At 38.7% G+C, this 22,062-nt stretch overlaps 1 long non-coding RNA gene across 1 annotated transcript in view; it reads left to right on the top strand.

The window, feature by feature from the left end:
* Positions 1-19,874, top strand: part of LOC103390663 (uncharacterized) — a 28,167-nt gene extending 8,293 nt beyond the window's left edge. The window contains exons 2-3 of the long non-coding RNA XR_522711.2: positions 18,303-18,424; positions 19,735-19,874. This is a non-coding gene — a long non-coding RNA (uncharacterized LOC103390663). The remainder of the gene's footprint in view (positions 1-18,302; positions 18,425-19,734) is intronic.
* Positions 19,875-22,062: the final 2,188 nt, after the last annotated feature.

Raw genomic sequence — 22,062 nt, 5'->3', positions numbered from 1 at the left:
AAAAACTGAAAAGGTCAAGGAAAGAAGTTGGCTGTGACCAGCCTGAAGCGCGGCAGTTTCTTATGCAATAATACTGAAGGGCTTTAAGGTCATGCCAGTTTCCGTTTTGTTGAAAACAGTATTTTGAAAACTGACAGACACATTCAAAAGAAACCTTCAGCACATTCAGCAATCTGTTAACTTGCTACTTGAAAAACATCCTATAACCCCCCCATCCAAAAAATGACTATCAACATAAAAGCTCCCCAAAAAGAGAGACTGAAAAACTGACATATAAATATGTTGGTTGTTTAGTTCAGTTCTTTACTTCTCTCTTTTTTCTTCTATAATCTCGACTCCCTGCTTTCCTGTGTCTACACCCAGTTGATTTCCTGTTCCCTGCCACCTGTGTCTCCCTCCACTGTGATTATTTAACCTGCTCCACCTGTGTCTTTTTAACTCCTCCCCTGTCACTTTTTAAGCCTGACTTTTCCCCTAGTTCCTTGCCAGGTAGCTTTTTTGCCTTGAAGGGTGAACCAGTGTTTCCTGGCTTGTGGGTTTCTACCATGTGTTTTTTGACCTTTGCCTGTTTCACCCTGATGTTACTAATCCTGCTGTTTTACTGTTCTCTGACTTTACTGATTCTCTGGCTCATTAGAGCCTGGTGTCCTACTTTTGAGACATGTGCTAGAACAATACACAATGCAAATGTAATCAAATGTGAAAAAAAACATGCTATGTTATAAATCTATTATATATATATATTTCCAGATCAACATCTGGTTCAGATGAATTAGATATACACAAATTTGGTAATTGTTGTGACTTGTGTTCATGGGTAAACAATTGCATTTCACAATGCATTTTCTAATGTCCTTCAATATTTACTCATATGTGACCGTGCAGGTCTGTGTATCAGTTTCCTCTCTGACCATGTGAGAGCTGTGTATCACAGGCAGATAAAAGCTCAAAGCTGTCTGAGGAGCGGTGTGTAAATCTTGTACTGTGTGCTCAGCTCCCTCCTTAAAAATGCTCCCCTACAGTTTCATTATTACCAGGGGATGGATTTCATGTTCGTCAAGGCGGAAAATATTAGCTTTGAAAGTGTTACACTAGCCCATGAAAATTGTGGAAAAGAAAATCCCTCCTAAGGTCGGGCAAGTGTTGACGCACAAGAGCTGTACCTCCCACCAGGGTGAAGTAGATCCCTTGATTTGTGTCCCCAGAATCAATGATCATGTGTCATGAATGGTGTCGCAGCAGGGGAGGAAAAAGAGAGGGGAGGTGCAGACGGATCCTTGAGGCACCCCATTAAGCAAAGTTTAACATCGTGAGCATTTCTTGAGTTACACCAGTATCAAATACCTCAGTGCCCTCAAACTGCCTGGGGACACACTTCTTAAGTATGAAATAAGGAGTACTTTGAGACTCCTGAAAGTATGTTAAGTAAGGATCAAGTCTATTTATAACAGCACTTTAAATAAACTCAGTATAAAGAAAAATAAACATTAATCTCCCGTACAATGAGCCAGGAATAACCTTTGAACAGAGAGGCCTATTTAGCTCGCTCAAAGGAAAACAGTGCCTTTATTAGCCTGCAGGAAGCTGGTCCTGAATGTTGGCCTGTCCCTGCAGAGAGTTCCACTGAGGTTGGTCGATGTTCTGTAATTTCCGACCCTGAGCTAATCTGTGCAGCATGCTGTGTGGCGAGAGGACCATTTCCATGCAGGGCGGGGGGAACCGCTCATGGGTTGGTTGCATTTGAACTCTCTCGTGTCTTCCTCGTCACGTCTGTAATTAAAAATCAAGCTCCCTGCGAGACAGCAGGTTTCTGTGTAATAATGATTGCATATAAGCGGGAAGGTTGCTTTAAGAGTTTCCACCTCTCCCTTTCCCTTTTTGCTGTTTTATTTGTGTTTGACGGCACAGGGACAACCCCCCAGACACACTCTACATGGAATCTTAACACTTGTATTGTCAATCTCACTATCTGCCAAGTGCTATATCTGCTCAAACCAGGCCACAGGAGTCTTTGAACAGCTGAACAATCTTGTCTAAATGACTCTAACAGACATCTTCTTTTAGAATGCAAAAGAAAAAAAAACATCTGGTATTGTGGAGCATTTTCTATTTTTGGGAAAATTGGTTTAACTATTGTATGTCTGGGTGACATTTTGTTTCCAGCTTTGTTTCCAAGGTTGTTGAGTTTTGCTAAAATGTTTAGTTGGAAAATCCAGGCCACCTCAGCTCCTGAGACTTTACGTAAATGTTTCAACTCCCAGATGTGCACACTATCTGTTTTGCGTAAACAGTGAAAACTCCTACAGGGAATGACAATTTTACTAACCCTTAATAGACAGTGCAACTTTAATTAATAGAATAAAGTTTAGCAAAAATGAATAAATATGGAATTTGGCTCACTCTACAAACAGGAAAAAATGGTAGAAAAGTTAAAATAAGTATTTTGTTGTACACTTGTTTTGCTATAATGCATCCCCAGCGAATTTGATGCATTTGATACTGTATACTGAATACTGTAGTTCAGGTCAGCTGCTAATCTATTCTTTCAAACCCATTAAACAGTTAAAAAACAGCATTTCATTATCATTTGATTGATTTTTCTTTAATTTATCTTGTAACTCTTAATCCTTCAATTTATATCAATGGTCAACTAACCTACATGTTTCATACTTTGGGAGAATGCTGACGTATCCAGACAAACAAGGGGAGAACATACAAATTCTATATAGAAACCATAAATTACAGCAGGGGCTTAAACTAGTAATCTTACTGTAAAGCATGAGCATTAATCGCCCTTCCACCATGGCCCCCCCTCACCCCCCCAACCCCACCGCCCATCAGTAGTCTAGAGGTTTGATTCATCACTTACTGAAGTTGTGGTCATTATTTTTCTTTGCACGTTGGATGAGTTAATATCACCGGATTAACAGAGATGAATGTCAGTTTAATAAATCAATAAAATCCCATTTATAGGAAATTAAATGATAAAACTGAGTGGACACAATTAGTATCATTCAAAGTTTACCAATTTAATCAAAGTTTGCTTGCAGGTGATGAATATACTCACATCCTTTACAATAGAAATCACATTGATGTTTTCTTTGAACTCAATTATGACCCCCGCCCCATCAGTCCTCCCCCCTTGTGTTCCCAACATGCTTTCTGCTAGTAACTTGATATGATGACCATAAATATTTAATTCATTTGTGCACACATGTGCGACAGCATTTGAAACACGATGCTCGTGTTACGTACATTGACAAAGAAGGTAAATGAAGTTGCAACAATGTGTTCCTTCAAAGTGCCCCCAGCGTACATTACTGCCCATAAATTCACTTTTTATCGCCGCTGCATTCCTGAGGATAAACGCTCTCTCCTTTAAGCAGTATTAGGTATCACAGTGCAAACACAAAACTGATGATATCTCCTGCGTGGCATGCTTTGCTCATACAGCATCTCAGTGACCATGGTGGAGGGGTCGTTTTTGCACTCAGCATTTATCTCGTATTTCATCTGTCTCCTCTAACCGCATTGAAAAAGCAGCTGCTCTCTGATTCGTCCTCTTGCTTCGGTGATGGCGGTTAATCGTTACTCTTTTGTCAGCAGTTTAACACAGTAGTAATATCCACGTTAAGTGATTGTGCACCTAAAGCATAAATTACTTTCTTGGTGGCTTTTCAATGTAGAAAACGGTATTTCCAGTAGAGTGGAAAATGAAAAGCCAGATCTCATGTTGTCATTTCTTCAGACTTTATTAAGATCCACATATCCTATTACATTTGTCTCCTCTAAGTAAAAGGATGTGGAATGCACTGCACAGCAAACCCATGTCCCATGGTTCCACTCTGATGCTGCTGTGATTGCAATAAGGTCTGAGGGAAGTGTAGTGTTTGCCATATCTGATATATCTGTGGTGTGTCAGAATGTGGCTTCTGTGTTTCTCTGTACTCAAGCTGGGTTTGTTTATCAAACTTGTTATGGTGGACTTGGGTTTATGTTGTCAACCTGGGAAATGATCTGTAACTGAGTCTGTCTCAGAGCCACGAACGTGCACTTATCTCCACAAAACAAGGTTTACTAGAATTGATTTGGCTTTGTTTTAATTGATTGAATTCATTTGGGTACATGCCAAGACAGCAATTTCAGCAAGTTTTATATTTATATCAATGCAGACACTTTTACCCAAATTGGAGGAAAGGATTAACAAGCTAAGTAGGGGAACTCTTGAAAGGAGACAGCTAGTTAGGAAAGTAGGGATTCTTAACTGGGATGAGAGCACAGACATAGAAACGAGTGCAGAAAGAGAAAGGAAGTACAGGAAAGTGCTAGGACAGAATGGTGCTATATGAATAGCTGGGGTCATAGAGAGCTTTTAGAAAGAAAGACAGGGCCCTGTCTGGTAGTGCACAGTAGCTCCTTCCAGTGTGGAACGAATTTAACACAAGTCCTGCACCACTATCATTTAATTCACTGCCACTCCTGACATTCTTTAGTCTACATACGGTAGTGTAGCTCCTTCTTTTCTTTGTAGTAGCATTTATAGGGCTTTTCAGGTCCAGTAAAAAACCAAAGTAAAAATGTCCGTCCAATGTTTTACCTTCATTTTCCTGTCAATGACTCAATCCCAGTCAGCAGCGTCTAAAACACACTGGCAAATGAAAAAGAAACCACGATGATTCACGCATTAGTAATCTTATTAATCTATATGCTTTCGTTGAACAAACAGTTTGAGGTTCATTGATAAAATAAAACATTGTGTGTGGATGTTTATTTCATCCAAATGTGTGGTCTTGCTTTTCCTGGCAGGATTTTAACCATGTGTGAATCATGATTTGACCTCACTTCATTTCTGAACATTACTGCCAGGTTTGCGCTCTGCTGCAGAGGCTGTGCTCAGCGCCGTCTTTAATGGACATGTTTGGGCCACAAGCCAACATTGAGCTCCATTGAGGTAACTGTCATCGCACTAATCTTTGGCTTTTTATACATAATTAAAGGGGATGTTTTAAGTGTGTTTACACTAAAACACGATCAGATTGCCGGGAACAGTGGCCTCGTTGATGAGCGGGCAACTCTGTGTTTGTTTCTCCCTGAGGCTTGTGAGGCAGTGTTTGTGTGATTTGACGGTGATTTGACGGCCTGTGTTGGATGACAGGTCACCCGCATGAACCTAACAATGTCTCTCCTCCTCCACCTTCACTCTCTACCTCCATCTCCCCTCAGGAAGAAGGGATTGTGGACAGATTAGTGTTGACTAAGTGCTGCTGACTTGCCATTTACGCCTACTTCTGTGTGTGTGTGTGTGTGACTAAACATCCTTTTTATGCCGTTTTACACCACATCATGCTCTCTTGTTTGCATGACTCACCTCGTCAACGCTTTTGTAACTTATGTAATCTTTTTCTTAATGAGGTCAATGCCGTTGGCTTTACCCAGTAGACATGATAATTAACCGATGAAGCTAACACTGGCTCATGTACAGAAGACTAACAAGTAACCCTGCCCCCTCTGACCACCACCACCCCCCACCTCCCCCAGCCAGCATTGTGTAGTTGACACCTATAGGGGTTTAAAGTAATACAAGCTGTGGGACATATACAGGACAGTCTCTTTAGATTCTATGGAACTATTATGTGTGTGTGTGTACATATGTACTGTATGTATATGAACATAAACACATATATATGAATATTTATTTATAAGAATAAAGTCACAAATTAGTTACTTTATGAGGAAAAAAGTCATAATATTAATATACACATGTCATCTCACACAAGGTTTTTTTTTTCTATTGCTATTATTATATTTTTTGCATTTATTTTCTATTTGTATCTTCGTTCAAGACACTTTTCCAATTTCCATCAGGAGTTTGTTTGTGATGCCAACCCATTCCCCCCAGGGATCAATAAAGTAATTCTGATTTTAATTCTGATTGTGACACGCAGATCCACCAAACAGTACATACTGTATGCACAAGTCAAACTGTAGGTTAATAAACACTCATATCTCCCTTTCAGATCTGTACAATACATTTTACTACAGTAGGAAACCTGAGCTTGTTTGCAGATACATCATATTTTTAACTTGACAAAAAAGCATTTCTCGGGGACAAAAGGTGAGAATGAAAAAGAGGTGAGACGTAAGGAGGGTTGAAAGAAGAGTGAAAGAAGTTGAAAGGATGAGGCAGGGGCATAAAGACGGCTGTTGAAAGAAAGGAAATAATTACAGAGAATTAGGGCGTAGAAGAGGGGTGACAAAAGATAGAAGAAAAAAGTAGAAAAAAAAAAAAAACAAAAGATTTCAGAAAATAATCATAAAAGAGAGAAGGGAGTCAGTGAATAAAGAAGGAACATAAGGGCAAAAGGAAAGGCTGTGTGACTCTCAGCTGTCGGATTAGCTTATAAACCTTCAGTGTGTCTCTGTGAGGTCGGCTTTCCGGTTGCGGGGTTTGAGACACGGCCTGTACCTGTGACTCACTGACCACAGGTGTCAGTCAAATTTGACCCAACCACCAGAGGCATGTGGTAAACAAGTCTGTGTGGTCTTGGAGGGGAAAAGCAGTGGACGACGGCCGCCGTGCAGCAACAGAATAAGACATTGGTCTGCTCACTGCAGAGGAGATAACACCTGGAGGTGACAGAAAATATTCCCCTATGCCTGCCCCTGCCTCTGCTTTGTGTGTGTGTGTTTTTTTTTTTTTTTTTTGGTAATGGTATGCCAGGTTCTCCTGCCCGGAGGCAGAGTGAGCAGAGGTTATTGTTCAGTCACCCAACAGCGCGCCCTTCTTTCTTCTCAGGTTCCACTCCAGCACTTTCATTTGTCAAGGCTGAGAGCCTTTTTTGTCTACAGGCCACAATATCTACAGGTATCTAACAATGGATCTAAGATATACCAGCATCAAATTCACTTCTCAACATCCCATTGGATGAATATAATCTCTCTAATTATATGGAAATGATCGTCTGTGTATTTATTCAGCGCTTGAAAATCACACAAATATTCATTGAATATCTATATACATTGTATTTCCTATGATATCTAGTTTCTTACTTCCTGCACAGCTGCAAGACAAACAAAACTATTGTTTGAATGTCTTGTCATTAGGCACATTGGCTAAATCGGGGGTAAATGTTGGACAAAATTAATCCAAATATATATATACATGTGTATATATTACTTGAATATAGCCCCTAACAATGCTCAAAATATCATTGCAAAATCTATGCAAGAAAGCCGAGTTCGTAACATGACGATGTTTGACTGTGTATAAATGTTTAAAAAAGAATTATTTGTATTTAAGCCAAAGTTTAATTTAAAAAAAACAACAACACAGTTTTCTATAACGTACATAAGGGATCCTGAAAACAGTCATTCACAACAGATGCTCTAAAGCACTTGTTTCCAAAGTAGGGGGCACAGGACTATTGCAGAGATGCAACAAAGGGGAAATTAATTTCAATTTTTAAAGTTCCTTATTTGTTCCACAAGTGCACTTATTGCAACTTGTTCAGTCTGAATAGCAGTGTTCTAAAAATTAGTATGATGTAATTTAGCAATGGATGTGAATGAATTGACATGGTGGGGCTTGACAGTAGTCCTACAAAAAGGGGCGCTGCTTCAGAAAACAGTCTCAGCTAGCTATCTCAGTATAGAGAGGACTTAACCTGAGGGTTTTCCATCAATGATTTTCTTCCTCTGTAATGACACGGACATATTCCAGAATGACAATGCAGAGATTAAGTAGGCTGTACTGAGTGGGTCAGAGAGCATGAGTCAGCATTGTTGTACACAAATTGGCCACTGCGTAGTCCAAGCCTGAAGCTATTGAGGGCATTTGTCATGATGAAGAGGACTTCATACAGCAGGTTGAATTTTCTATTTTGAATACAGAATTTTGACCACAAAAATAATCAAATTCCTATCAGAAAAAAATACTAAAATTATAAATTTCCATTGGAAAAAATGTTACGTTCTATGTCAAAGATACTATAGTTGTTTGTTTTGTTTTGTTTTTTTCAAAATATCTTGAGGAAAAATAATCTAAAAGGTGAAAATAACCTCAACAGACATTATCACCCTTGCAGATTAGCAACAATAGTAAAAATGTTTTTTTAAAAAAGTAATTTTTAAGTTTTCAACAGCACTAATTTTATTCTGTCTGTTTTGAGAGTGACCTAAATACATCCAAACCCACGTAATCCATAAATTATTCGGAACATTTGTCAGTGTCGGTGCATCTGTGTTCCTGTGTTGGCTCTGAGTCCTCACTGCTAAAAGTAGCTTCTGTGGTATTCAGGTGAGCACCTCTCCCATCTGTCTACATTTACCCAGTCCATGAAGCATGATTGGCACCTGCAGGGTTTCTGCCTGTGTTTACATGCATGACAGCGTTTTGGTGCCAGGGTGCTGCTACAATCCTCTGTTCCCATTCACCGCACGCTTTAATGTCTTAATGGGCTGCTATGAAAAGATTCAGGGTTGATGTATTCTGTGACGCTCTGCCTTCCTTCTGGAGTGAGCCCTTATTACAAGCAAGCTGTTCAAACGTTTCCCTTCCTACCGTGTGAGGTGTGATTGTGAATCGTAATTTTGAAAGATTTTAGGGAGCAATTTATTTGTCTCTCAACTAAAGCTGAATGTAGCATTGGCTGCAGAGTCACTGCGGCCTGCTCCGAGATGCTTTCGTATATCTGCATGGCATAGAATCGAAGTGCTGTGACTTGTTCATGTCTGTTTGAAAGATATGTGCCACGAACTGGCAGCACTATTTGAACAGGTCGGCCAAAAGTAGTTAAATAACAACTGATCCAAAGTGGCACTATATTAGGTGAACTCTAGATTACACGTTGCCAGAAGTACCACATATTTGTTCTGAGAGGTTTTTGTGTGGGTCACATAAGAGCTGCCAATGTTGCCTCGCTGCCAGAAGCGGCCGACATGGCAGAGTCTAATGAAATTTACTTCAAATGTCACCTTTTCCTCCAGTTTATGTTGTTGTATAAATATCTTCAACAGACTTTGTGGCCCACGCTGTGGACCAGACATAAAAAAATATTGTGGAATATATTGTGGAACACATCTATAAACCATTCCTGGAGCAAAATACTCAGAACAGTGACACACGCTGGTTCTTCCTTGCTGTCCTTTAGCACTGTGACATATTTATATTACAGCTGTTGTTGGTTTTGTATTCTGGGTGTCGATCTAATTTTGTTCTGTGTTTTGTTTTCACTTGTTCTGCGTGCCTATCTTAGGTTCTTTGTCTGCCTGAGGTCCTTCTGTGTTCTTCTTTATATTTATAGTTTAAGTTCAATGGAGATGTGCTGTCATTCCTGATGAGCACTGAGTGACAGCAAAGATTTGAATGTTTATGGTATTGAATCGAATTGAAATGCTTGGGGTCTAATAAAATAGACAATACACAGAAGAGGTGAAGAGGCAGGAAGAAGGGGCCGGGATCGCTTGTCAAGGTTATAAATCATATAAATTTGGCCTGGAGTCAAGGTTTTAAAGCTACCATCCACCTGTAAAGAAGTGTTTTCCCACACGTATATTGGTATGGGGGGGGGTGCACATTGGTGAAATTGTTGAGCTCCATGGGTAAAATTTCACAAGCATGACTTATGGCTCACTTTGATTAAACCTCTCAGTACAGAGTTTCAGGACCTGCAGGCACTTCCAGGTGAGACAGTAATGTGAACTGTGCAGCTCGGGTCACAGACAGAACACTCTGAGAATCAGTTTGATTTTCCCTCTGTATTCAACCAGATGTTTTCCAACGTTATATCATTATTAAAAGCTCAGGTGATGTGACACACAGATTAGCATTCACTCTATACACATCCCATTTATTCTAACATTTTTTTGTATTAGTTCTGAAATATAACACAAACTTTCTTTTACTTGTTACTTGTGCTGCTTCTATGAGCAGAGCTTCACTCTGTTGTTCATACTTGTTGTTCAGCACAAATAAGGTTTTCACTCTGCTCTCAGCTCTGTCTGATCTGAGTAAAGACACAAACAGTGGGGTTTACCGAAGCCAGGGAGAAACTCAGAACTCGTTACATTTCCTGTGACATTGCAGAGATGGCACCAAGTGCTCCGCGTGGAATAAGGGATTAATAGCTGACTACGGCAGAGCAGCTGCCATGACAGCACATCTTCTCTCCCTGGCGTCTCGTGCAGCAGGATTGGAAATCAAAACATCATCTGTTAGGACGTCTGGCTCATGTCAACCTGACAACTGTTCTCTGTACATAAGTGTAACTTTTAATACCGAGAATGTCCATGCAAGTCACGGTGTGCGGGATCGCGTCAAATATTGGATTCAGCAGAATGATGATTGTTTTTGTCGACATGACATGACTTTAGTTATTACATACTTAATCTTACCTTAATTATTGTCATTTAAAGGGATTGTAAAATGGTGCTCTAGGTGTTGATGATTTGTATAACACAAGAAAGTCTATGTGGAATTGTTAAGGTACACAGTCCAAAGAGATTCTTAGCAAACATTTTATGGTTTTTAACATCAACTCAAAATATGTTGAAATAAACCATAAAATATTGTAAGGAAATTATATCACATAAAACCAAAGACGGAAAATAGCAACAAATTCTATGAATTAATGTTTAAGTTTCAGGAAAAAAGATAGTTCTGAATGAACTAACAGAAAATGTAGTAAAAGAACAATGTTAACACAAACAAGATTTAAACTGAAGACACCAAAGAGCCAAAAACTGGTAATCATAAAGAATAAATTGGTACTACTAAAATATAGTAAATACAAATTTATTAATATTTACATGAAGTGAGTTTAGGTACAGTTAAAATTCAACAATAACACCATAATTCGTTAAATTATAATAACAGCCTGTGCCACTGGCTTCAGGCCTGTATTAAAGTAAATCCTGGAAGCTGGTTTTTCACCAACGTCTAAAATAGACTCACATAAACCACGTACAAGAAAAGATATTGACTCCATCATTTAAAAAAATGAAATAAAAAAAAAAAAACTTACATTGTATCCACAATTATAGGGACTGAAGAATGCTTCTATTTTATTTCCCCAGGTCCCGGATGATAAGTCATAATAAAGCTGGTGACCCTTTGTCTCCTGTGTTGTAAAACTAAAAAAGGGGCTTCATATTTTTGAGGCTGCAATTTTAATCACCCTAGCAGTATAACGAAATTGGCCATCGTTAAATTAGGCTCCAAATTCATGATCCACCCGTGAATTAGTTTGACTTTTCATCTCATAAAGAATTTCCTTGTGCAGTTGTTAATTTGGGCCCAAATAAGGACCATCTTAGTCGCACATTGAGTATATTGCAGCACAACATTGGTACAACCAATGTTTGCACAACATGACCTTTTTTACGTTGACTCTAAGGTAGTGAACAATACCTTATCCATCAATTATAAATACTGGATAATACATTTCACTGAAATTGGTGCAAAAAATCATGCTCAAACTTTGGAAAAATGCATTTTCTTCAGCGTTTCTGTTTTTTGAAAAACTTTTTACAGGTAGTTCTCGATCGCACTTTAGAAAATTACACAACCGCACAGCACCATTTCTATGCAAATGAGATTAGGTTACAGCGGCATCAGTCACAGTTTGAGGCCAGAGACAACAGACAACACCACATGATGATAAATAGGAAACTGTGTGGGTGTAAGAATGGCTTCTGTCTTTATTATCGTGAATATTGAGTTTCTGGCAGCACAGCAGCTTCAGTGGTGGTGAAATGAAGCAGGAACCATGCACAGAAATGATGGAGAAAGCGGCGACAACTGCTACGGTGAAGAAAACTACACCAGTAAGGTTGTGAGTTAAAGTTTTTTTTTTTTTAAAGTAAAAGTTTAATATTGCTCAGGTGATTTTTTTTTTTGTGTCCACCTTCATGTGTCTTCATGGCTCAGATGTCCTGACCCCTGGTGTCGCCCTACCAACCTTTTGTGTTGCATAACCTAGTGTGAACACGATCCACAGTGTTTTAAAACTGCTAACGTGTGTCTTTACAGTGCAGATGTACAGTATTTAGCGGGCAGGGACACCACACTGCAGCTCGTGGCTCATTTTGGGTGTGGTGACGGTCGCATTGAGTGCGGCTGCTCTTTAAGAGGGTGCATCTCAACCATTAATTGGACTTGGGCTTTTCATCCCCCCACCACAGGAGATGAGTCCGATCCAAACCGTATGTGGTGGTGTGGTGAGATGAAGCGCCCCCTCAGGACGTAGGCGGGATGTGAGGCTAAAAATAAAAAAGATCAAGGGCCTCCTTCAGACATGTTGGTCTGGTTAGACTCACAAAGCTGGAAAATGTGGGGTTTCTCGAAAACAGTTGAAAGGTTGTTAGTCTAATGCAGTTGAATGAATGAGGCTTCTGTTTCAACGTGCAGTGATTCAGCTGATGGCCCATAGGAAATACTTCAGAGTTCAACTGGAATTGCTGACTTTGCAGTTCTATAAAACCTAATTTTTCAAGTTTTTGGCTCCCATGGAAAGATCTCCATGGAGGTGGTCTAGTTGGTTTGTGAGACTGTGTGTTCTTCTAAATTAACAAGGTCTCACCATTGTAAATACGATAAGTATTTCCAAGCAATAATCTTACATTGGTTATAAAATTCTTGTGAGTTTCTTTTATTACCTGGTTGGGTCTTGACCCCACTATATAAACCCTTTTAGGAAAATAGCAGCACTCTGATTCAGTAGCGGGCTCATTCTCAGACTCTCTTTAAAGACCGCATTAGGTTGAAAAGGTCGCATCACGGCAACACCACTGGACAGAAGGTTTTCTTTAAAAGCTGACGTGGTAGAGCTGTGTGTTTCATAAATCACTGATCTACCCAGGAAAAAAAATGACTCAAAATGAAAAAAATGCAGATTTGACTTACTTGAAATTGATTTTTGCTGTGCTACAACCTGGTCTAAAAAGACCAGGTTGGTCTAAAAAGTATTTCTTAAAACAATGTTGGATGCAGAACCCAATATGACAATAATTAATATCACGATTATGTTTTATCCATATGTGTTTCCTAAATTTGCTAAATTTGGCTTTTAAAAAAAGCATAGAAGCTAAAAGCTAGCTTATACAAACAGCTAAAGAAAAGCTTTGAACTAGATGAAAGTTTGCCTCAACCTATTGAAAACATTTCAGAAATATTCATAATAATTTGTAGGAGATATAAAAAATATTTTCTCTTCTTTTCAGCACTTGATATGTGGTTGAAACTAAGCTGAAGGGAGTGAGACAGCCAGGAGGGTAAAGTTGCTGACATTCATAATAATTTGTAGAGACAGCCAGGAGGGTAAAGTTGCTGAGTGGCCGATGGAGATGAGAGGAAATGAGGGTGGATGACAAACACCATCCTTCAGCCTGTCACACCGGTCTCTGCTCATGTTAATTAGCCTCCATAACTCACAACCTCATCCGAAACAGAGCAGTTAAATGATGTATCCCAATAAAATCTGCTGACAACGCACTTAAACAACACATTTTACTTCACTTCACGCTTTTAAACATTTTGACAGCACAGTTGATTTGGTGGAGTAATCTTAGATCTAATTTTGCTTACTTTATTTTTTTTATCATAAACTTTCACTGAAAAGTCTTACAAAAGTTAATGAGACGCCTTCTAGTTTATGTTTGTTAGTCAGGAGATTATTTTCCACATTCATGGTAATATCTGCTTAAGATTGTGCAAAATACCAGTGTTCAAGACATTGGAGCAAGTTGAACTTATCTTATCTACTTACTTATCTCTTATTTTTATGATAACAATATATCTGTGTTCAAACCTAGCATTTATTCCTGGGCTAATTTTAAATACATCCCTAATATTATGATTTTGGTAACTCAGAGAAGCTGTAAATAAATCACTGTTTTGGTACAGTAAAGAAAATGTCTCAGTTTAAATTTGACTTTAAAGAAATATCTTTCTTCTTATGGTAAAGGACCACAGATGACAATAAATGCAGGAAACAGACAAATGTCATGTTTAGGGTTCAAGAAAGTTGAAAAGTGTTGCCTCAGCCTCCGTCATATGCCCTTCAGCACCTTCACGGCATCCTAAGCTGATTTGTGAGCAGACATGCAGGGGATGTTACGCAGATCACATTTCAGAAATGTGTTCATATCGCATCAGCTCATGACTTAAGAGGCAAAAATCTTGAGTGGCGCCCTCCCTCTGCAGACACACCGCTTCTGTTTCACTCACAACCTTCAGATGAGAGCGTGTACGGCTCCCAGAGGAGGCGCCAGAGGAGAGGTGGTTATCATTTCTGGCAGTCCTCCAGTGTAAATCCAGAGGCTCTCCTCCATATTCATCAGAGGTGATTATGTGCTGACCTCTGCTGCCGTTAAGCCCTGAGCTGATGTATGGCCACCAAGCACCTGACGCAGCCAATAAGTTGTCTGCAGAAAATTGAATTTTATTTAAATATTGACCTATTTTATTTTTTAATATAAAATACAGTATAATCACTGCCTTATACCATATTGTTCTATTAGAATAAACGTGGATGCAGAAATGGGTCAAATTAACAAGTGTCAACTGTTTCTTGCACACAATACTTCTTTAGGTTGGGTTAAAAGAAATATGAGGTGGAAGTCAGTGTTGTATAGGTGGGAATAATATAATACCCAAACCACAGTGAGGACACCAAACAAGACAATAATCACAGAGAAAGAAGACCATATATGATTTTTGGATGGGATATTGGATGGTAAATAAAACAGGTATTCTACTTTCTCTTCTTTATAAACATTTTTTCCAAACAGTATTAAAATGGAGAGTTGACAACCAGTTAATTTGAAAGAGAATTGAAACTAGCCAAAAAAGAAAATTAAACGTTTTAGGAATATTATTGTGTCATACATAAAATTTGATGGATGGAACAAAAAGTTGAATTTAGATCGTTGAAGAAAATCTGGTTTACTTTCACAGAGTCGTGATGTTCAGGATGGTTCAGGAGTTCATGAACAAGTTTATAATCAGACAGGGTTACTGTGATGTGAGAAGAAATGTATCTCATCATTTTAGTATCTTGATTAAATAATTCATATTTTTTCCTCTTTTTTAAAAAACAGTAACAACAACAAACCCACATATGCACAGATTGATGGTAAATCTGTTATTTCCCCAGGTGCGACCATTTTCATTGGTGTTCTCCCTGCTGTGTTTTAAGCCAAGTAATCTTTTGGTTGGTTTTTAATTATTTTTATGTAAAACCTGTGACTTGATTTCAAATTTGCCTCTTTTTAAGCAAAGATTCCATTACCACAGCCTACAGGGATTCAGCAGCCTATCAATGATAAACACACATAATTGAATTTCATCCCATTATCTTTGTTTTATTTAAGGTGTCTGTTAAGATTGCCTTTCCTCACCACACACCCCAGCCTTTGACACCGGCTTCATGATGAAATTGCCACGGACACTAAATAACTCAATTAAAATTGTCGGACTTCATCAGTAGAAGGAAGTTGGCTTCCAGCTCAGCGTCTTGTCTGTGGTGGATTTGTTTTCTCTGCTCCCTGTGTGCTCCTTAAACACTGTCCACTTCCATCAGTGAGTTTGCAGTGAATTATTACAGGTCTGTATGCTTTGGAGCACAGACTCTCTGTCTAATGTGTCTCATGTTAGATAAGTCCTTTATGGTCCTGATATGTCGATGTTGTCCAAACACTTAATCTTCTGATTTCGATATCAACCAAAACGGATACAGTGGGGCAGTGGTGGTCCTCCTCTTTCCCCAAACTGAAATACTATTGAGTGCGTGGTAATATTTTGTATCACTTGTAAGAACCAAAATATTTTGCAAGTTTTAATTACTCATGTTTCGATTTTTCCCAGACTGTGGACAAAAACAAGGAGGAGACTAATTCTAACAGAGCCTAAGACTGCTCTGGTTCAAACCTGGAAATCAAGACATATTTGAAACTGTAATCTTTTGGACTTTCTTTAAACTGACTGCAGATATTGGTCTCACAGAGGTAGAACTGATAAAAGAAAAGAACTTTAAAAGAAAAAGTGGTGATAATGACTGGTATCAGGACCAGAAAGAATGAAAAGAAAGATAACTGGTGACCAGGAGGGACAGATGGGCTTTACTATAAATTAAACCTCACAGGTGAAATAGGATGGAGCTCCTTCAGGAGCAAACTCCCCAATCTTCCTTTTCAAAAAACCCTGTTATATCGACCTCATCGCTATCATGATAAGATACCTTTAATTGTATTTATTACACCTGCTGTGGAGCCTCTGTGGACCCAAATTAATTTTGTATTGCACTGAATTGGTTTTAGATTGCCTCACCCGATGTTGTTTTATGACACAGAAAATATGACATAATTCTATACAATTTTATTACACCATACAAGTGTGCTATCAAAGTAGGCTGTGAGGCAATACAGCATAGAGCAATAATCCAGTGATTGAACAAAACAGTTATTTTCTCAAATTCTATTATGAGCTCCATCCATGCATCTACCAACTAGGTAGATGTTCAGTAGCTTGTATGCAGACCGGTATGTCTATAAACCAGAAGGTCAGGGGTTTGATCTCAACCCCCATCATTTACAGCGTGCCCCTGGGACACATAGGTTCTGCTTGGCTGCTCTACTAGCAGAGAAATTAAAGATGTGTGACAGGGTGCATGTGTGTGTGAATAAGTGTGAATTGTTGAATGGAATGTAGGGTAAAGATGGTTCAGTAAAGCAGGAATCAGTAAGTGCTGTCGGGTGTAGGTCAGGTGTGATTGTGATACATATACAGTACTAATATAATGGCAGAACATGTAAAATTGGAAAGAAAGAAACTCCATGAATAAAATACTGCACTTTACTGGAACAATATTTAATAATAATTGATTATTTTAATCCACAATAGAGCAATGCCATCTAGACCAGATGTTTATTTCAGTCAATTAAGATTTATACATATCTGAACATATCTGATTTCTGATCTTAGCTACCTAATTGGGTTAGAGTGAAATATTATTATTACTTGTTTTTCCTATATTTTGGAAAACAAATGAGTTTTCATGTTTGTATTTTTAAACACATTTCTGTCGTTTTTTTATGACAAAGAGCTTCTTTGTCATTTCTTATTTTAGACTGTGATTTTATCTCCATCATGAGGTTTTTCTGACTCCCCCTTGAGTTGTGTCTCCTCACAGATAGGATCTAATTCACTGTTGGCAAAACAAACACAGGAGGGAAAAACTTACAGTTGTACTTTAGAGGGAGTGGATGTTTATCACCACGAGGTCTGTCTATTACATGTGGTCTGCACTTCACATGTCAGACCAGTGCCCTAACCTGCTCCATGTAAAGGTAGTGTTGCAGTCAGGGATTGCAGTGCACAGTTGAGAATGATCGTCTTCCTGGAAGGAGAGAGCAGTGACCACTTTTCCCCTGTAGGGCCCACAACACATCCTCTTTGCTTGCTTTTAGAGTTTGCTTTTATGAGATGATTGCTATGTATGATGTATGCAGATGACACCACAGTGTTTTATCTCTTTCATTGTCAAGTGGTGTGTTTTAGTTTCCAAAAAAAAAGATGTTATGCAGTACACTGTGCAATTAGTCAGTGCTGCATTCACTTTATCTGGGCATAAACCAGAACAGTACGGCTCTTTGTTACTGTCAGCCTGCGAACTCAGTGTGGAAAAAGAAAGTTACAGATGGATGTCAGAGATTTGTCTTGGGGAAACATAACTAAGCACCACTGTGGACTGCACAGTTTCATTTCCACACAGATTTTCCATCAGAGGAGAACAAGCTTTGTTCCCACCACTGTGTGGGAGTCAATTTCCACCACATCTGCTCATATTTCACACAAAGCTGCAGAAAATTCTAAAAAAGTTCCCCGCTCAAGAAACTGAGTTGTTGTGCACGAAGCAGCTCCTCGTAACCTAGGGTAAAATAAATCCACAAATATTGGTCTGTGACTGTCTGTCTCTGATCAGTCTCCACCAAATTGGAACATGTTCATTCCATGTTCCGCTCAGTACTTCAGAACACAAGGAGATGAAGTATGACATACACAGAACAAACATCCTCAAACGGATGGCGGCTGTGAAAATGTATTCAGTAAAATGGATGCATCCTCATCCAAACTTCCCTCTTTCTCCAAACTGCACAGGCAGTTATGATGCTTTCAGCAACATCCACTTTTGAAGATGATGGAAGTTCTCCACCAGTGATTATACAAATCTGTCTTTGCAATTAGAAACAACACTCCAAATCTTCTTTACTAATTTTGGTTTCATATGTTTGTACCAACCCTTCAGAAGCAGGGTTTGAGCGGCTGCAGCTTGAGGCCTTCACTGTCTGAGGAAGCCTCGAAAATAGAAATAGCCAAAGCCCTGCAATTATTCCATCTGAGGCCTTGAAATATGGATGACAGAAACGGGTAAATCCAATTGCAATCTGCATAAATAGACATGAAAGGGTAATGACACACACAAACACCAGGCTCATTTGCCTACTAAAGTTTAGTCTTTGACTTTCCTCTGTGTTCTGTTCAGCCTTGACGGAAATAACTTGCATTTTGAATTGATGTAGCAGCAGCATTAGGACAGATAAATGCTCTGTTTGTGCAGAATATCACACTTTTACAGTCTTGGTGATGACTTGGAACAGTTTTGCCACCTACATATCATCACCTTGTCTCACCATGCAAACATATGCATATATATGCAGCACTGTCACACATTTCTCCATCCAATTTACACACTGCTAATATTCATTCACTTATGTACTGTACATGTGAACAAACCTGTGACTCTCCCTTTGGTCAACAACAACACATTGATTATTTATACATAAACATTTTCACTTTTTTGCATATGGCCTTCATGGTCATGTTCAAACAATGACAAAATCAGCTCACAATATCAAAATATATTCAACCTATATTTACATGTATTTTATGATTGGTGCAAGCTAAGGTACTATGAAGGAAGAAAAGCAACTGTTCATGCTAACTTTAATCAATATGAAGTGGACGATTGACCTCATCCAGAGTACCTGGACAAGACCATGTCCATGTAGGAAGAACCACTAACCTTCATACGGAAAAACAGTGGAAAGTACCGTATATTACAGAAATAAAGCTGTCATTTTTATTTTAATTCTACAGACTGTGAGAGTGATTCCACCCAAATGTGGCTTATACTGTATGGATGATGTGTACGTGTAGCAGCACAAGAACGGCCACAATCAACAGCCAGTGTGTCATACAAATGAGTAAAGTAAAATTAAATTCATCACCTAAAGACACATGAGTCTGTGCTCCAGGTTTACATCTCTTGATGATATAGTGGCCTTTTCCATGTCTTCCATGTTAACGCATTAGTAAATGTTCAAAAATAGTGTTTTTTTTAAAAAGTACAGTATATTTAGTTACAACTATGTTGATTTCTTGAGAGGTTGGTCAGTTGTCTGTAAAATTAGGGGATTTTGAATCCAATCCTGATGCTCCATCTGTCTGTACCGTTTGTTGCTTGTGTGTAAACTCTAATATAAACAAGTGGCAAAAAAAAAAACAGCATTTTTTTCTTCGGGCATGTTCAGTCTCATATTCATAGAGACAGTAAAGCTCCTGCTGGAGCTGGGCTGAAGCAGACAATGGATGAGAAAGCATCTGTTGCAGTGCCATATCAGATTGATCTGCCACAGTTAACCTCTCTCTCTCTCTCTCTCTCTCTCTCTCTAATGGAGGCTGTCAGATGGCAGATCTGGCCTTTTCTCAGAAACCACCACCACCACCATTACCAGCACCTTCACCAGCACATCTCCACCCTCCAGTATGTGTGGCTCCTGCTACTAAAACCTGTAATCACCAAATGTTCCGAATAAAAGCAGTCTATTTTTATGATACATAAGTCTTGGTTTTTAAAAGTAAACAATAGACTAGGAAATGGTTTCATGATTAAACTTTATAGATATAATTAATTTTATTTATTTTATAAAACAAAATTTATTTTTAAAAAAATGTAATTTTAAATTTATAATGAATACTTCCTCAATGGAATGTGTCCATAGAAATACACCCAGTAGGAGGCAGTAGTGCAAATAAAAGTCTGACACTTCCAGATTACCTTAACGAAAATCCATGCATATGGATTGGGGAGGGGGGGCTGCATAGACCACACAGTTGCCTTACGAAAACCACCTTGTCAACTGGATGACACTTGCATACAAATGTATACACACTTTGAAGTATTGTAGTGTCTGTGAATACACTGGGGGTCTTATGCCGTGTGATGCAAATATGTAAGGAATTGTATCTTAAAGTTACTGAAAGTTAAACCCCTGGCGGCTGGCTGAAAAACGCATCATAAAAATATGTCGTACAGAAGATTAAAAGAAATCTGGGCCTATTCATGACCTGGAAAAAACTTTTTTGTAGAATTAATTCAAACAGAGAAGTGTTTTTTTTTTACTAGTGGGGATTTTACAAGCTCAGCAAGTACTAAATTATAACCTTTTGTACGACATAATTATTTTATTAATAGTTTGTCAGCAGCAGGATATAGCTGACCATTACAGCATCTGTTTTTTTTTTAAATACTGCAGTAGCTTCATCTGTGTGTATTCCATATATCTATTTTTGTGTGATGATTTTTAGTCCTTCATTTAAGATACTCAGTTCATTCAAATTTCTTTCTGTGTGGGGAAAAAATGTAAGATCTTTTTTTAACCTAGAAAAGTTCACAGGTTCAACCAAAGTTTTTCTCCAGACATTACTATTCTTACTATGTCATCCCTCAGACCGGGATGTTTATACAGAATCTGAGTAAACCCAAACTTTTCAGGAATGTAGATGGTGAAGTGATAGGAGAGGCTGCGAGTTTAGAAGGACGTCCACCTCAACCCACTGGCAGTTTGTTTTTCCTCCTCAGTCCTATTCACAAAGCAGCACCACACAAACACAAACCCGAGCGTGCAACTGGCTGACGGATAAAATTCCACTTGTTAGTGCAGAGACTCCTCGACAGCCGTGGAAGATGCATTGATGACTCGTTCTGCTGGATCTACTTTGTGACTGCTAAGATAAATTTGCTCTCACTGTCAGGACGGGACGCGTCATGGATGTGGCAAACAGCCGTGACCTAGAAAATACACACAGCGAGATGCATCATCTCACATTTGTCAGCGACATAACCCCAGAACGCTACATGTGGCCTGTGTTACAAACATCCTTATGCGAGAGAGAGAAAAAGACGAAAACAAGTCCCTTCCTGTTGCCCTACTTAGAGCGAAAAGTCCTAAAAAGCAAAAAGGGAGGGGGGAGGGCACAGAGACTGCTTACTTTCTCTTTCCAGTGTTTAAAGAATGAAGACAGATGATAAACAGGAACACAGATTGAACATATCTTCAGCAGAAGCTTCTAAAGAAGTAATGATTCTGTTTGTGAACTCACATAGACAAAAGCAGGATAATGACATCAACTGATACGAGTCTTATTTATAGATTGTTTGCCAATGTTGATATGATGTAAATAATTGCAACAGACGTGCGACACAGGAATTTTTAACCCCCGTTTGTTTAACGTATTATTCAGCTGCTGGAATTAATCGTGTTTGATTAAAGACTGTTTATAAGACAATTCAGTCCAATGAATGTTAGTTTATGTTTGACATAATGAAGTTCTTTTTCTTAATCCGAGGATTTTTCCAATTCGATTGCACAGGCGAGGTGTTTAAATAGTGGATTTGTGCATTTATTTACCCTACATCCTCTTCTGCATAATGAAGATATCAATAATTAATACCACTGTGACACCGTTAATTTAAACAGCCCTTTTATATAATTTGGTTTTAATACTGTCTTTGAATGGGCAGAGAATAGTTCGGTTTGGTTAAAACAGTTGGCAGTGAGAAATATCAGGCCTATAGAAATGAAGAAACTCTAAGTTAATGTAAACAATTGAATCACATAGTGGCTGCGGATTAAAGTGAATCAATTAATCATGAATAATCAAGTTAAATCAATATTTTTTCAGTACATTGTTGGGGAAAAAAATACAAATAACAGCAGGGACGA

This window comes from Cynoglossus semilaevis, chromosome 15 (assembly GCF_000523025.1).
Source record: "Cynoglossus semilaevis isolate Cse_v1.0 chromosome 15, Cse_v1.0, whole genome shotgun sequence".
NCBI lineage: Eukaryota > Metazoa > Chordata > Actinopteri > Pleuronectiformes > Cynoglossidae > Cynoglossus > Cynoglossus semilaevis.
The sequence above is the reverse complement of the archived record's forward strand: the minus strand, read 5'-3'. Positions and strand labels throughout refer to the sequence as shown.